We start from the raw sequence: 17929 nt of genomic DNA on the forward strand, positions 1-17929 counted from the left end.
TGGGGTCCTTGTGTTTATTCACATCTGAGCTTACTGCAGTACTCCAGTTCACATATTTATGTTATGTAATAGGTTATACAACATAAGGCTGTATATAGATTCCTTTCTCATGTTCAGTTTGATTTTCCTATAGTGAAGATTTGTTTGGTGATACCTCAATTGCATATACTGCACTGATGACGTAGTGGTCAACTACTGTGACTATAGTGTACAGGGTCCTGGGTTCAAGTCCTGCAAAGGTTGTTTATTTTGTTTCTGGCCAGAACAGTGGCTGTTGCATACAGAGTGATTAAGGCACTTTTAAGCAATTGTAAGCAGGTTTGTGCAACAGTAAGCAATGCTGACCTCTGGTTAAATATGCTTACAGAGTGTTATCTTCAATATTGCTTAACCTATGTGCACATTGTTTACCCCCACACAAATGGGCTTAAACCCACTCACTACTGCTTAAATATGCTTACTATGGCTTAAATATGCTTACTCTTGCTTACTGGTTTATACCCACTTACCACCACACTAATTTAGACAGTAATGTCTAATGGTTTTTGGGAAGGTGGTGGATTTGGAAACTGTATGGAGTTATCATTCATTACACATTTTACCTTCCATTTGTATTCCTGATTCCTGTGTACATATACTATATGGGGCACTTACATACATACATACAAATGTTTCAAGCACGGGCATTAAAGCCCTTCTAGCTTGCCATTATACCAAAACACTTGTTCCCATAATAAGTGTCCTGGCTGTTCTTAAAAATATTTGAGCTAGTACTTGCTTTAACGTAATTTGCTAGTCTGTTCCAAGCATCAGGTACTCTGTCAGAGAACCAATTAGTGCACTTCTCCTTCCTATAAAATCTTCTACATAGGTTATCTGATGATTCCCTAGTACTTTTGGATAACCCCAAACATTCCCAGAGGTAGTTGTCCCTAAATGCCTTATATACCTGGATAAGATCTCCTCTTAAATATCTGTAAGTTAAGATATTTTAGTCTTTCATAATAACTTAGATTTTCACATCCATGGATGCCCTTAGTATATTTCCACTGTACTCTTTCCAGTTTCTTCATGCTTGTTTTCTTATAAGGTTTCCATATTGTTATTCCATACCCAAGTTTGGGTCTCATGTAACTAATAAACAATGACTTCATTATGTTTGATTTCCTGGACTTTATATATATTTTTATACAACCTATAGTTCTATAACTATCATTAGCCAATTGGTTGATATGATTACAAAAACTCATAGCTGAATCTACCCATATACCCAGGTCCTTAAATGAGTCTACAGTTTCAATCACTGTGTGTTGTATTAAATATTCACCTTGCAGTTTATGTCTCCCAAATCTCATATGCTTAGTTTTTGATGTATTTATCAACATATTATATTTGTGATTATCTGTGGACTTTGCAACATTATGACAATGACACCTCACATCTGCATTTAATGCAGTACTCCAGTTCACAAATATATGTTATTTAGTAGGTTATGCAACTAAAAATATTGCTCATAAAGTGATTTAATATGGAAAGTACTGGAGTGGGACTCGAACCGGGAATGACTACACATAAGGCAAATGCTCTGCCCACTACACTACACTATTGCTGTACTGCTTCATTTGCATATATCTTGCTTTTTATCCTCTTGTGCCATTTAAGCTGCATTAACTGTAGCTAAGTGATGGGCAAACCTGCGCACCTATGGTTAAATTTAATCTGTTTCATAAAAAAAAAATCTTTATATTTGTTGTTTTAACTATTGCTCTTGCACACGTGGGGAGATGTTGCTGGGGTATGCAAACACCTATGAGCGGTCCCGCTCATTCTTTTTTTACTACTCTGCTATTCTTCATTGCAGGGGTGTGTATATTCTGAGTGCTCTGCTCTCAGACACGCCCCCTGTACTCTTACACGCTCCGTGTAAGATTAGGAGTTCAGGCAGCACATGTTCATTAATATGCATGGCACACTGCCATCCTGCTCCTAAACAGCTGCTTCTGTGCAGGACTAAGCTAGTCCTGCAGAGAAGGATCGTTAATCTGGGGGGAATGTCTTTGACAATAGACTGATTGTCCAACAAGGAGCTAACAATCTTCTTTAAAGTATCCTGAAGTTGTATTTTGTCAAATGTTTCAGGAATTCTTTGTATGAGGATGTTGTTTCTTCTACTCTGTGCTTAGAAATCTGTAAGTGTTTGCTGCATGTCCTCTAGAATGGATTCTTTATTTTTTAGTTGTTTTTTGAGTTCCTCAATTTTCATCTCATTTGCTGCTGATTTGGCTTCAGCGTGGTCTAACTGAGAAGCAATCTGTTCCAGTGAAGTTCCGAAGTTTGACAATTGATCTGAAAATGTTTGAATGGCAGTCTGTATAGGCATTAGAGCAGATTTCAGGTCATCCATTGTATAGGCCCCTTCAGATTTTGTCTTAGAGCTAGATTTACTTGTTTCATGTTATTTTAATGCTTTCTGCTTTTTTGATAAGGTTTCTTTTTCAGGTGAAGCTATTTGTGAGAGCTTAGTTTTGGTTGGTTGTAAGTCTGTTTTTTCCATGTCATTAGACATGATTAGATTTTAGCTAGTACACAGTTGTTTACCATATGCTGCCTTTACTACTAATAAGGTTAGGCCTCAAAATGCCATGTGCCTTTGCTGTAGAAATATCCAGTGTAAAGAAATGCTGTATTTGTAGAGTAAAACTTGGCTAGTTTAGGACTGATATATCCAGATCGTTAGTTTATTTAATCAGGATCCAGAGTAGGATGAAATTGCAGTCTGATGCTTCCTGATTACGAAGATTCAGACAATGAGTTGAGGAGCTGTAGGGAGGGAGTGTTCACAGGCTGTCCACCATCTTGGAATCCAAGTGAGTGCATTGCAATATTTAAATGTTGTCAGTTGTGCACTGCCATTGTGCAATATAGTTTACTCACTATAAATTAAATACTATAGTAGATCATAATTTGGTATTACTGCATTATTCAGAAATAATACTGATACCATTTAGTACTATAAGATAAAAGCTATTGCAATCCACTACTTATGATTATTTTTCTCATAATTTTTGTCTCCTTATACAGCTCCAGTTGAGTCTGGGAGATCTTTACTGCAGTTATCATAGGGGAGGTAGAGGTTAACACCAAAAGCTCATCATAGGTATGCTTCGGAGGATAGGAGTGGTTAAATCTCCACTGTATGCAGTTGATGGCAGGGCAACCTGAAGGAAAGCATCCTGAGTTTAGTAGTTGGTGAGACTGTAGTACAGAGCACTACTGAGAGATACTGGGGCCCATAGGAAAGCATCCTATCATGAGTGGAAGACGTGTTGACTCAGGGTCTCTTTGCTCAAACCCCTCTGTGCAAGGCTCCTTAATACATTCTCCAGGCTTGGTTCAGAGTGGCAGTGGTTCTGTGTCCCCGAGTCCACCATCATCTGTAAAACTACCCTCTTGATACAAATCCACATCTTGGGTGTTTGCACAACACTTCAGCAGCATTTATCCAGCCTCACTTTCTCTGCCTTCCCTTCAGTTTGTCAACCCAACTGACTGACTACCCAATCCCATCTGTCTTTATACAATTATTGTCTAAGCTCTTGCATTTTCTCTAACCCTCACTCCTTCCCTTACTACTCTGTTTCCTCCCCATCTTTCCGTAAATATATTTTAGAAAATGAGCATCTATATCCACCATAAGCAATACCCCCCACATCCATTTCATCCTGTACAACCATCATATTTCATCCTACTGTGTTTCCATTGTCTGCTATATCTACTTTTTCCTAGTTTGCTATTCACTCTGTTTCCATAAATTGGTATCCGTAAAAGGACATTTGCTGAATTAGACCATAAGTGCTCATCGTAAAGTCTCTCAGAATTAGAGAAAAGCAAAGTTTGCTGTCAAATTAAGAAAATATATAAGACTATTGAGGAACTTGCAAACATAGGCAACAGTTACGCACACATGTAAGTGACATACATTCTTAATTGGCTTGCAGTTGCTTTTACACAGTTTCAGCTCTGCACATTCTATCGAGGTGTCTCTTTACAAGCTTTACAGATGTAAATAACAGTGACACTAGTTTGCACTTACTGCATTTGTATTCAGGCAAAGTAACACAGTTGCACATTTGCCTTGCATATTTATACAGAGCAGGACTGTGAATATCCCCTACAGTTTTGTGCATGCCCCCTAATAGCCTGTGCCCAGGGCAGCTACCACCTTACTTCTAAGTTTCCTATGGGTTTTTGTTTCATTTACCTAATGACCTTTTTATTTTTGTGCAAAATTTAGAATCTAATTTATGTCTATAATAGTTCTTGTTAGGTTGTTCTATATGTATATGATATGCAGTGTGTCTTTGTATGCTCTTTGCTTGCACACTTTAACTCCTTTCATGATTTATTTATTTCAGAATTACAATCACAGGTACTGCATACTTATAAAATCTACTGATACTTATACTAATGACCTCATTGTTCAGCATATCATTGCTTATATCTCATTATGAACAACAACAACTAAAACAGTAGTGAATCAGTACGGGTCTATATTATATGAACGAAAGTTCATATAAGCGAACGGTCTAATGAGCGAAAATCCCGGACATCGGGGTGCATGTTGCGGGATTGTAGTACAGTGAAGATTGGAGTTTTTGCCCTTTCCTCACTGTAGTGCGATCTCAGAGTTGGAATATATATATTTAGTGGGGGGGGGGGGCACAGCCCCCAAAATATTGTTTTCGGTGTCTGGGATTTTCGCTCATTGAGTGTTCACTTATATGAACTTTCATTCATATAATATAGAAACATAACAATACAGCTTCAGACAGCAACCATATTCATCTTACTGCTTTTTGGTGTTTCCTGGAGGTGAACTTAATGCAGTAAACCATTCTGTTTAATTCATGACAACCTTGAATGTTACATGACAAAAAGTAACTCTTATCAAGTGCCTCCTCAATCCAATTCCCTTCTGCAAAAAATAAAACAGAAAGAAAGAAACAGTAATACTCCACACATTGTGCATAAATAAACAATAATGTGATAACGCTCTGCAAGCTTAAAAATGTCTCCAAAAAACATCGCTTTACTGTGTATATTGAAATACGCAAATGCAATCATGTATGTGTTCCTTCATGGATGTGCCTCTATTTATAACTAAACATATTTCACATATTTTCTTTTAATATTTTGTGAGAGCTTCTTATATGCACGATCACAGGAATCATAGTAATAATAGGAAATAAAATGCTGTTCAACCTGAGACCAGGAACGTCTTGGCAATAACCATTCTCAGGTTTTGCCACCCTTTTCAAAGATGGCAAGCTTTTTTATGTTGCAGAGTGCATTTTAGAGCATGGACCCAATTTTCTAAGCTATGTTTAAAGGCTAGAATGGAGTCACATTGCTTTACATGAGAGGGGGAATGAGCCAGGGGTAGAACAAGGTATTAAGCCTGTCTCTCCATTTAATTTTGTTTATTACCAGATGTAAATTTAGTTGTAGTGTCCTAATGTATACTATTCAAAATGTCAAAAAAGAGAAGGTCATGGATAATGGAGTCCCTGAGGTTACAGAAGGCAAAGCACAAGGCTCTGCTTAGGAACCTATACCACAAAGAGTACAGGACATTGTTCCCAACCTTGATCAATTCAAACAAACAGTGCAGAGCTTTGAATATTTTTTATGACTATGAAAAAATATCTGGCTGTTTTTGAATCTTTAGAAAAATGTAATTTTTTTTATTAATAATAAAATAATATTTTTGCATAGGTATTACTAAAATGTATAGGAAGGGAATTGAAATACATTTAAAAAGTTAACTGAAACAGCATCTACACTACAATAGGATGCATTTTATGAGGTGTTTACCATGTTCTGCTTTTTTTGTTGTTGTATGATCGAGCTTCTACACTGTGGTATAAGACTTGCATTATCAGATAAATACTAATAATCCATACCCCAGTATTATTTAATTATTTTAATGAAATGTTCTGAAGTAAAAGTAATACTTCTGATATAGTGCATGTGGAACTGATCACTGAAATTAATTTCAGTTCTGTTATTGTTCATAGGAAGCTATGAAGCTATTCGTGTTTTACCGTTTATGCCTGTGGTGATTCTTCCTATTATTTTGATTTTAAGGGAGAAAATGTGCAAAAATTATGCTGCATTAACATGCATACCATCTTGTCTGTAACATATGTTTCTTGATAACAGTCACAGATTATGTAATGGTTGCTTACTTAAGGAATTTTGTTTTCTGCTTAGATTGTCACCGATATTGCTTACTTGGCTTCTTTTTGAAATACTAAAGGTTAGGAGATTCCTTTTCTTAACTTTGGGAAGAGTACTATTTAGAGAAATATTTAATTTGCTTGTCTTATCATAATAATTGCATCTTAGGCTCCTCTTTGAATTAAACATTAAAGGTGCTGGGTGTACCATAGAGGGTTAAATCACTGTGGCCCTGATGAGCTAAGTTCAAATAGTGGCTTGGGCATCCGAACAGCCAGGCAGGACAGGGATGGAAAGAATAGGTTATGATGGCTCAGCCTTTGTAGGACAAGAGAAATGGTAGCTCTGGTCAGTGCAACATCTCCTGTACAAATAAGAGTTTTCATATTATCGGTGACTATATGACTGGAAAACAGAGGCTTGTGATACCAAGTCAATACTAGAAGCCCTTGTAAGCATGCATGTGTGTATATGCATATAAAGAGACAAGGCACAGGATCCTCTTTTTATGAGGCAAGTGCTCATGACAGCATGAAAGGGGGGAGTTGTTATTGACTAATGGTCCCCCCTCTTGTCTGCTCCCACCCCCACAAGATAATAAGTAGGGAGTCTCAATGGTTGAAAGTCATGGTTGGAAAAAATACATAAACAGATGTTGACTAAAAGATTTTATAAAGATCCTCTCAAACACACTTATACTATCTTTCCTTATGTTATACTTCATGATGCATATGGCATTTTAAAAGGCAGGCAAATGCAGAAAAGAATGAAAAGAGACATGGCAATGGAAAAAAGCTGAAGGCTAATTCAATTGAAACAATACAGATTACTGTTTACTCTGGGCAATGCTAAAGCTTTAATATGTTATATACCTTGATACAAACCTTAAATTACCACTATCTGAAATTACACTTAGAAGCAAAGGAATTACATAAGGAATGCATCATAGAAATACAGTATGATCATTCAATATCCTAGAATAAGGACAACGACTGCTAACAACTGAACAAAAATAAACAACCGTGATTTGTGTCTCTTCAGTGTGTTCCTGTTTGTTGCAGTGCTTTGTATGGATAACATGTTCTATTAACAAGTTTGTAATCACTCTTCAGTTTTAGTTTGACTGCGCCCCAACATTTTGGACCATGGTGCTCTCAAGAGTGGAATAAAACAATACTACTGGATGAAACTATCAACCATTCAAGTGAGTGTAGTACAGAAAGTGTGGAGTTCCTATAATGAATTGTCTTAGCAGCAATAGTTTGCATCAAGCATTTCAACTGACCGCCTTCCATAAAACATGGAACAACTCAATTATACCTTTAGTTGCACAGCTATACCAAACAAGACTGAAGTATCTAATGCTTCCGATGCTGCAATGACTATGCTAACGGAAATATGATGTGGCACAGCCATATATCAGTAAGACATTTGCAAATGAGTACCAACAAGAAATCAATAACTTTGGCTCTACAATACATACTGTAAAATCCAGTCTTGGGAAAAAAGCAAACATTGACTATTCACTGTGTGCATCAGACTTATGTGCAACCCTAAGTCACAGAGATGTGCAAAGGGCAGAGCACAGTCATCATCATTTGCACATGGTGGGGGATAGGAGGGCAAGGATGACACCACAGAAGCGAGTGTGTGAGTAAAAACACATGTATCTCATAGACTACAGGGCCAGTAACAACAGATGTTAACACTCAACAGTACTGTTTAGATAGTCTGCATGTATGTAAAGTGGCATGGACAAGTGAATTACATTTTTTGTATATTTATGTGGATGCGCACAAATACAATCAGGAACTGTGCTAGCACTATGTCATGACATCATGGATAGGTGTGAGCCATGCATATCAGACTGCTCAGTTCAGCATCATTGCCCCAGACCATGGGAACCATTTCTGTCATGAGTTACAGTAGTACTTCTATAGCCCTGGCTAGACACTGGAATGCTCCCTGAACATGAGTGATGTCTGCTGGATGAGCCCTCATCAAGATCACATAAAAAAACACAACCTTATGGCCTGCCATGTCTGGGTGTGGACACTGGAATCATTGACAGATCCACTGCTGGAGCAGGATCTTGCATGGCCATGTCTGCTAGCACAAGGAGATGGAGTGGCTCTCTGGCCACATTGATGTAGACCATCCCCCAATAGATGTTCTCTTGCAGAAATTGACTGATCCAGTGCATCATTCATCCTGTCTAAAGAGTTGCCCATATGGTTTCAGGGTGTAACATCAGAGTGTATAATATTCAGCAGTTGAGCTATGTCTTCTGAGGCCACGATGGAATGTGCCTGTCCTCCAATATGTCCCTACACATATGTTTGGTGGCACCTAATGACACACAAGTTTCAGGAAGAGAGTGGAGAGCAGGCCTCCTCTGAGCACCCCTACCGACCTTCCTGTGTGGCAACATGCCCTCATGATGGCTACAGGGAGAGGCAACTGGCTCTACAACTGGAGTAACCACACTATCCTGATCAACTGTCAACCTCAACCCGTCCTATAAAAGAGGTCTCTGTGTCCTGGGTATGTGTAGGCATACTGACTGTGTCCAAATATGAGCAGTGGATGTGAGAGTAAAAACCTCCAGATTAAACTGACCGTTTGCACCCCCAGATAGTTCCTGTTCATTGCCATCATAATCATAAAAGGCTAGAGATACTCCCGCATTTGGTGGTGGTAGATCCATATTGACACTCTCAAGGTCAGCAATGACAACAGGCAATAAACATAATAAACATAAAAATGGAGAATAACATTGATCATATATTCTCCTAATAATAATGATATGTTAAACATCATAACAGATGGTAAAGCTGCAAAAACTTTACTGTCATATAGACCTAATTATAACTTATATACAGTATTAATAATAAACACATGTGTGCTTACCATGTGCAGGTGGGCTGGCAACCAGCAAGCCAGAAGTGCCTGTATGAGAGGAATGGAAAAGATAGAATTCTGCTAAGTATCACAATGTAAATGTAACCAGTAAAAGACAACAATTCCCTTCTCAAGTGCAGATTAAAAACATTATCATAAAAAAGTTGACTGTCTACCCAAACCCAAAGCAAACTCCACTCTATCTGAAAGACTGTACTTATCACTAACTCTATGTATTATTTTATTTATTTACCAGGAAAGTCCAACATGGAATGAATCCAATTTTCAGCAGAGGTCCAGAGAGTAACACTCCAGACTCATGTCTTTGCACCTAGGAGGAAGCCGGAGCACCTGGAGAATACCCACACAAATGCAAGTAGGATATGCAGAATCCACACTGAAGGCTCCACAGCCAAGAATCAAACTGGAAAAGCTCTTGCTATCAGGTGACAATGCTACCGCTACACCACTGCACTGTCCGGGGTATATATATCAGACATCATAGATATATGCATATAACGATATAGCAGATGTTTTCTTGGGTGCCATATACTTGTATGAGAAGAATCAGAAAACAGATACAGAAAATTTCATATATAATGAAAAGACAGCATGGCTGTGATTTCAGTTCTTTATGACTGTATGCAACCAACATACGCACAAACAATTTCTACACAGTAAGTGCTTACTTATGGTTACACACAAGTTCTATCTGTGACAACTCTGGGAAATAGTATGAAATGATTGCTTTTAATACCCTTATATAAGGGTACAAACCCATACAGATTCATATTACAACATAACACATTTGATAAAACATGTAGATTGTTTGATATACAATAATTTATATATATATATTTCTTTTTTTTTGTATCATTTGTGTGCCACTTGGCATCATGAAAATTATATTCACAGTTTAAGGAAAAAGGTGAAAAATGTAGTTTAGGCTGCTATTAGTAGTGCAGACCTGTCAGGTGGGATTGCATGGTCATCAGTACTCTGGATAGTACATACGGAAGAAAAGAATCCTAACAGCTCATTTTCTTTGTGGCACAAGGTGTAAGTGTGGTGAGCTTATAGATAAAGTATATTTAATGCAAGGTTTAAATCCACTGGCATGATACTTTTACAGAGGACATGAATATATATTTAATCACGTATTGTGATACCATTGTGATGTTTAAAAATCAACTGTTCTCACCACTGCTAACAACATGTGATCATTAATTTGTCCACTTTAACTTAATTTGTCATTAAATGCAATTCTGATAATGTGTTCCATAAAGCACAATCTGATGTTGCAAGGAGATGTGAGAAGGAAGAATTATTCACCTGAATGCACTTCTTGAACTGATTATTGCTATATACACCAATGCATTGCATTTCATTCACTTTAGTAATTTCTCTACCATGTATTACTCTTCTAATGTCTTTGTTATATGCTCTCCACTTGGCAGCATGCAAACAATGTTCAATACCTAAGGGAAAAAGTAAAAAAAAATAGTTTGGGCTGTCTTAGGTAAATCAAACAACCCTGGACTCATTGCAAAGCCCACCACAACAGGGAAAGAATTTCACTAAATGAATGTGACAGGTATCTATAGTACAAGGTGTAACTGAAGTGAATTGAGGGAAAATAAGGCACATGAAGCATTGTTCAAAATCTGTTTACAGAATACTTTGCCATTGTTCATAATATTCACTTTTCCATTTTATTTCTTCATTTTTGGGTACATTTGCTTTCTGCTTGGCAGCACAGAAATATGGTTCAGAAATTAAGGAAAAAAGTGAAAATTTAGTTTAGGTTGCCTTAGGTTGCTCAAACTCATCTGTCATCGTTGCATGCCCCCCCCCCCACCACCCCCATCAACATAGGGAGAATACTTACTTCAGCAAATGCACATAAAAGATGTCAAATTCTATGGTACAATGTGTAACTGAAGTGAATCATGTGAAATAAGGCACATAAAGCATTGTTTGAATACCGTGTAGAGATCACATTGCAATTTATCATGTCTTTTTCATTTACCTTCTTTTTAAGGTTGAAATGTTTTTTGCTTGGCAATGTGCAAACATGGTTCATAACTTAAGAAAACAGTGAAAAATGTGGTTTAGCTGCCTTATGTAATTCAAACACTGGGTAGCTTTGAGTGGCCGGCAGCATTCTGGGTAGTAGTCATTCAAGAAAATACATCACTCAGGTAACTTTCTCTATGGCACAAGGTTTAATTGATGTGAATCAGCAGAAATAAAGTACATAAAGCTTTGTTCAAATCTTGTTTACAGAACACGCTTCCATAATTCGCAAAATTTACTTCTCCATTTTAAGGTACATTTGCTCTCCACTTGACAGCACACAAACATGGTTCAGTACCTGAGAAAAAAAAGTAAAACATTTAGTTGAGCTGCCTTAGGTAGCTCAAAAAAGCATGGCAACAGTGCACTTTCTTCAGCACTCTGGACTGTATGAGAGGAGAAATTCAACCTGCAATGGAGCTACCTCTGTGGCACAAGGTGTAAGGGCAGTATTTTTTGATAAATAATAGTCTGTTAAGGGTTCAAATGCATCTACAAGACAATTTTTAAAACTGTGTAAAAGACCATTTCTTCCAATATTTTGAATAGAACTGTAACAGAAAAGAAAAGAAAACTGATAATGTTAAACATTTTTCTTGAAAGCAATGTATCAGTAAACCTTGCATAATGTAAATGTGATGTTTAGCATATATGATTACTGTTTTAGAGATAAACACAACTTAATGTATGCCCACTTTCCTAGACATGACAATGAATATATCTCATATAAAATCACTTGCATATGTATGATGGGCTTAATGCTTTTGTTGTAATCATCATGACTCATCACATATCCCAATTGTGTGGTCAGGACTCTTATGTCCTATGAAGTATGCAAAATCAGCCAACCTGTTTTGGTCATCACATCCATCTGCATTCATGTGAACCATATTTACTAGCAGAAAAAAATACTTTTACATAGGAATGCATTCTAATACATAATTATAACCACACATATAAAGACTTCTCTGAAGTGTATCTCCATTAATTCAGAAATCACTATTTATCATATTTCCATAGCAGAAAAATAGTTCTTGTGTGACAGTGCCAGTTAATACACAAAGTTGCAGTTTTTGCATCTTTTATCACATGGGTTTGATTTCCACCTGTTACAATGATATGTTAATATTGGGTAAGCCTCAACATGACAATATGCAAGAATTCAGCATCTTTTACCTTCCAAAGTGCAACTCTCAAAAGCCATGCCAACAAGCAGTGCATTGTTGAACATTTGAACCTGTTATAATGTGTGGAGCATCATATATGGCCAGCTCAATGCCATGTTTCACACCTTTACTGGTATGTAATGTAAGTAGTGCCAATGTGTCTTCCAAGGAGGCCATCTGCTTTCAATTGTGCAAATGCAGATGGCAAGGCTGTGCATCTTTGTACAATTCCTGTAACAAGTGAGATCTGAATTAGGGGCGAGTTCAGACATATATTGTTATCTTGACTTTTGCAGACATGCCTGGAGAGGGAGAGAATGTAGGAATGTGTATACCAGTTGGCAGAGTATCCACTTCTCTTGATAATGATCATTTAGCTGTTCTCACAGGTCCCTTATACTGATTTTTATGAAAACATTATGCATGAAACACACTGATGAGGTAGGTCATTCTAACAAAAGTGCACACTCTCTAATTAAGAATCAGACTCCTACTGTGGCGCTTGTGACTAAATCAGCGCTCTCTAGATTTTGTAACTTAAATAGGTAAGAGGTTTGATGCCCACTATTGAAAACTTGCATGCATGTAATGCTTGGTAATGTCTCTTTTTCCTCTGGAGATGATGCAATGAAAGATACATGCAACTCCCTTATAACAACATTTACGGAAACATATTGTATGAGACACACTGAAGAGTTCATCCTGACAAGAGCATAGTCTCTCTTCTGAAAAATCAGACTTCTCCTTTAGCAATTTTGAGTAATACAGTGCACTCTAGATTTTTAGAAACTAGATAGGTAGGAGGTTTAGTACCCAACATGGTAAACTTGCATGTGTTTGTGTGTCAGGTTGTTTTCAATTTGGGGAGCATATGCTCTACAAACCTATACTTAGGATAGCTTTTTTAGAATCAAAGATGACTACACTAACCTGTCTACCTACGTTTCACATTCCTAGCTTCATTGCTTCTCAAGGGTGTAGACATGCCCAGTGTTTGTAATGTAATGATTAAAAATTTCAATGCATTACATAAAGAAAACTTACTTTTTTAGGCAATAGTTTCTCTACAAATTTATAAATGAATGCTTCAAATAACAGTGTCATGGGTTGAAGGATAGCCATTCATTCGTGCAAAGTGATATGTCTGCTCTACAGTGTTTACACTTGCACTGTATTACCAAGTTGTTTACCCTATTCTCACCAACTCCATGACCATCATTCTGCGGTACACTGTCATATGTACTACTTGCATGTTTGTCTTGCCAATGTACATAGTGCAAATATAAGACAAGTGTGAAGTTATTGTGACATAAAGTAACTGCAATGTTTGATTTATAATCCAGTGGTGTGCAACACTCAACGAGTATGTCATCCCATTGTGTGGAGTATGTCAATGTCCATCACAGTAAAACAATGTACAGTAAGGACAGTATCTACATTTCATTATAAAATCATGTAATTACATGTGACAATCATAGTGACGTTACATTGTCCTGTGAGCACATATACATTTGTTTAACAACCTGGGATGCACAGCACCATCTCTTCAAAGCATTGCTTTTTACAAATATTCAAAGGTCCAATTTTATATAGCTTTTGCCTGTTTTCTCCTCTCATGCTTGTTAGTAGTAGATTGTTGCCTACATTGTGTAACCTAAAAAGGTAGGTGGGTCAATACACAACATTGAAGTCTTATGTGATACCACTTGGTGGTGGATCTACTTTTTCTGTTAATAATAATTTACCTGTTCTTACTGCACCCTTATCCCTATTTTAAAGGACCATCCTCTCTGACACATAATGATGAGGTCATCCTGACAAAAGTGCAATCTCTCCTCTAACATTCAGGCTTCTGTTGTGGCACTTGAAACTAATAAAATTGTGTCTGGATTATGGAACCTTAAACATGTAGGAGGTTTGATACCCAATGTATAAGACTAGTGAGTGTGTGAGCATCACTTGGATGTGTATCCACTTCTCTTAAGAATTAGCCATTTAACTGTTCTTACACCTGCCTTATCATTGTTTATACAGAAGCATCCTCTCCAAAACATATTGATGAGGTCATCCTAACAAAAGTGCAAATTCTCCCCTAAGAATCAGAATTCTTCTGTAGCACTTGTGAGTAATGCAGTGCTCTCTAAATTGTGTAACTTACACCGGTAGAACATTCAAGGCTCCACACTGAAGACCTGTGTTTGCGTGAATGTGTATACCACCTGGTGGTGTCTTCATTTCTCCTGAGAAAGATACATTTAGCTGTTCTCACAGCTCCCTTAAACCAACTTTTATGGAACCATGCTGTAAGAAACATACTGATGAGGTACATCATCCTAACAAAAGTGCACTTCCTCACATGAAGTGTTAGATTCCTCCGGTGACACGTGTGATTAATTCAGTACTCTCTAGACTTTGTAAATTAAACAGGTAGGAAGTTCAATATCCACCATTGAAAACTTGCATGCATGTATGCAACGCTTGTTGCTGTTTCCATTTCCCCTGGAGAGGATATATCAAAATGTGCACACAACTTTTCTGGAAAATTCCTGTATGAAACACACCAATGAGGTCATCCTGGCAAGAGTTTGCTCTTTCCCCTTTAGATTTAGACCTCTCCTGTGGGACTTGTGAGTAGTACATCATTCTCTAGATTTTATAACTGTGATAGGTAGAATTTTATAAACAACATAGATAGGAGGTTCAATATCCAACATGGTAAATTTGTGTGTGTGTCAGGGTGTTTGTAGTTTGATGAACATGTGCTCCATCAACTTGTACTCAGGATAACTTTTTTTTAGAATCAAAGATGACTACACTACCCCCCTAAGCCTACCTTTCACATCCATGGCTTTAGTTTGCTACACACGGTTGTAGCTATGCCTAATGTTATAGTTGATAACATCAGCAGTGTCTGGTGAGAAGGTGGTAGTAGCAGTGTCTCACATCCCAGACTAAAATGGTGTCCTGAATGTCAGCCAAGTGAATACTGACACACACACACACACACACACACACACACACACACACACACACACACACACACACACACAATAATTGACCACAGTGAGTATAGAACCCCTACCTGTTTACAAATCACAGTACAAGTCTGACATTTAGTGTGTCTGACAATGCTTTATAGCTGATGACATCAGCAGTGTATGTTTCTGAGAAAATGTTGACATGCATGTATGAAAGGGATGTGTAAGCATGTAAAACTGACAACCTATTTTTCCTCCATGGAAATGGATTGCTGATAATAGGACACATACTCCTGCTGTTCTGACTGCATACATACCATTGAGATTAGAACCCCTACCTAACTCAGTACATCAGTTAGAAAACTCAGTACTTAACGCAAGTGCCACAGCACAATTCTGACTTTTGCAAGGTTGCTGGACAGTTTATAGTGGAAAACATCATCATTGTATGTTTGAGAAATGATGTTGGGAGTACTGTTTGCAAAGGATAGTGTCATACGTGGGTGTCAAAATATTTGTACTCCAGGGGACTGTATTGCTGACAGTAGGATACAGACTGATGTCCTTCTGATTGTGCATACACACTTACACATGCTTAGAGACATACACATAATGTGGCTGCTGTGGTAATTTAACATACATGTAAGTGTTTAGTTTCCATCTGCAAAACACAGTTATTTAATGATTGTAACACCTCATACGTTTTATGCTTTGCATTATCATAGTGGTCTTTATAGATGATGCCACCATCATTATATGATGTGAGTAACATATCCTGTTATGATAGTGGTATGCAAAGTGTGTATGTACTATTTCCTGTTGTGTTTCCAATGTGCACACATACTTAAAGAGACAGCTTCTTAACCTAGAAGCAAAAAGCTGTCAGGCATGCCCACATGGGCATCAATACTGAAATAAAAATGTCTGGCTTATTATGTACAGATAGCTTCACACTTGCCAGAGAGGATGGTCCTGGAAGGATTAAGCAAAAGGTAAGGACACAACCATCACAATGCCAGCAACACAGGTGGATCAAATATTTGCCTCTATATGTCCATTAAGAATATTTTTAATTGAAAATTGGCTGAAACATCCACCAAGAGCCCATGTGTAATGAACAAAAATGTGTTGTTAACTGTATCGGTTTATCAATAGGTTCAACCAAAAAAGAAATTACAAATTAAAACAACAATTAAATATTACTTACAATATTTTAATATAAAATAAAATGTTGCAAATTGACATATGTAAGTTTACCTGGAAGCACATCTAGGGACATACTTGTCCTCCCAGAAACATCAGCACCAACGTCAATCACATGTTATTGTGCACTTTCCGCTAACCTCTCTTAATTTCTGACAGTGGACAGGAACTTTTTATTTGGTGTCAGTGGTGACGTGACTCTGTAGCATCCCCATAGCTAGCTGTTCTTAGGCAACTGCAGTTGCTCTCCTCCAGGCTGATGAAATCATATTAGTGGACCTATGATGCACCTGATCATAAGTCCTGGTGCACCCCCCTATGGCATTGATGTCATTCACTATCTGGTGCCAAATCTGTATTCTGTCAGACATATCCCCACATCCACTCTCAAACAGAAAGGCACCATGGCACCTAAATATTTTGACAATGACATCATTTTCAGAGTCACTTAAAGGCTTTTTACTGTGATTGGTATGCTTGGGTGCCATAATTCTAGCTAACATAAAACAAAAAAGAAGGATACAACATGTAAATATCACATCAATAAATCCCTGCTTATATATACAGATATTATATTTTCAATTTTAACCACTGGAGAAACACAGTTCAGGTATTAAAATATAAGACGTGGTTGTAACATATCACAGTCACACACAAACCAAGGTTTGATCCAAAACAAGGAATAACAAGAAAACCTCTTTAAAAAGCATTTTGTTGTGGAGACATCCAAATGGAATTTGGCACCCCCACCCCCAAAAGAACAGGCAAATAACAGTTTGCACCAAGCAAGGAATAACACATTAGTCGATAGTTAGATGTGCTTTCAAACAGATTCTCACAAAATGTATCCACATTTACAATAGAATAGTCATTTTTTATACAATCGTCAGGCACCTCTCCCTGTGCCCAGCTCTCCTCTAAAGGTGTCTATGGGCCATCTTAGAAACCTAAACCCCTGTGTCATTGACAGTATAGGACATTTACATTTCACTGAAATAACAGAAGAGTGTAAGATAACCAGTGGTAACAATAACACTTGTGATGAAAATTAATCAGGCTATGTATCTGAGAAAGTAAAACGCCCTGACAAAAATGACTATGCCAACAATGAACGTCGAAGTGCATACAAATAAAAGTTCTATTTCCTAATACATGTTAATATATATATACATATATATATATATATATATATATATATATATATATATATATATATATGTATATACATGGATCTAGGACTTTTGATCAAAAGATCGAAAGTCCGAATCCATTACAGGCGAGAATACTTACGCAAAAGTGGTTTTCACTGAAGAAGTACTTTCACGTAAGTATGCCTGTTGTGGAGGTCGTACTACGTTGCAGATA

Source organism: Protopterus annectens, chromosome 4.part0 (genome assembly GCF_019279795.1).
Source record: "Protopterus annectens isolate FY-2018-M chromosome 4.part0, PAN1.0, whole genome shotgun sequence".
NCBI classification, from domain to species: Eukaryota; Metazoa; Chordata; order Ceratodontiformes; family Protopteridae; genus Protopterus; species Protopterus annectens.